Raw genomic sequence first — 1,002 nt, 5'->3', positions numbered from 1 at the left:
CCTGTTTCTTCCACCATTATTAAAGCCTTGTTGAGGCTTTTGTTGATCCTTCCATGAGAGATTTAGATGATTTCTCCATGAGGGATTATAGATGTTTCCATAGGCTTCACCCATGTAATTCACCTCTACCATTGCAAGGTTCTCAGGATCATAAGCTTCTTCTTCAGAAGATGCTTCTTTAGTACTATTGGATGCATTTTGCAATCCGTTCAGACTCTGAGAAATCATATTGACTTGCTGAGTTAACATTTTGTTCTGAGCCAATATGGCATTCAGAGCATCAATTTCAAGAACTCCCTTCCTCTGGGACGTCCCATTACTCACATGATTCCTTTCAGAGGTATACATGAACTGGTTATTTGCAACCATGTCAATGAGTTCTTAAGCTTCTGTAGGTATTTTTTTTAGGTGAATAGATCCACCTGCAGAATGGTCCAATGACATTTTAGACAATTCAGACAAACCATCATAGAATATATCCAGGATGGACCATTCTGAAAGCATGTTAGAAGGACACTTTTTGGTCAGTTGCTTGTATCTCTCTCAAGCTTCATAGAGGGATTCACCTTCTTTCTGTCTGAAGGTTTGAACATCCATTCTAAGCTTGCTCAGCTTTTGAAGAGAAAAGAACTTGGCTAAGAAAGCCGTGACCAACTTATCCCAAGAGTTCAGGCTATCTTTAGGTTGAAAGTCCAACCATGCTCTAGCTCTGTCTCTTACAGCAAAAGGGAAAAGCATAAGCTTATAGACCTCATGATCAACTCCATTGGTCTTAACAGTATCACAGATCTGCAAGAATTCAGTTAAGAACTGAAAAAGGGTCTTCTGATGGAAGTCCATGAAACTTGCAATTCTATTGCATCAGAGAAACTAATTGAGGCTTAAGCTCAAAATTGTTTGCTCCAGTGGCAGGGATTGAGATGCTTCTTCCATGGAAGTTGGAATTTGGTGCAGTAAAGTCACCAAGCATCTTCCTTGCACCTCCACCATTGTTGTTGGTTT

At 39.9% G+C, this 1,002-nt stretch overlaps 1 non-coding gene across 1 annotated transcript; it reads left to right on the top strand.

The window, feature by feature from the left end:
- Nucleotides 1–498: 498 nt before the first annotated feature.
- On the top strand, nt 499–606 carry LOC127740233 (small nucleolar RNA R71). Its single transcript, XR_008000914.1, has one exon. It is a non-coding gene; the product is annotated as a small nucleolar RNA R71 (small nucleolar RNA).
- The last annotated feature ends 396 nt before the right edge of the window (nt 607–1,002 follow it).

Source organism: Arachis duranensis, chromosome 6, assembly GCF_000817695.3.
Source record: "Arachis duranensis cultivar V14167 chromosome 6, aradu.V14167.gnm2.J7QH, whole genome shotgun sequence".
In the NCBI taxonomy this organism is placed as follows: domain Eukaryota; kingdom Viridiplantae; phylum Streptophyta; class Magnoliopsida; order Fabales; family Fabaceae; genus Arachis; species Arachis duranensis.
Note: the sequence above shows the minus strand (reverse complement) of the source record. Positions and strands in the feature narration are given on the sequence as shown.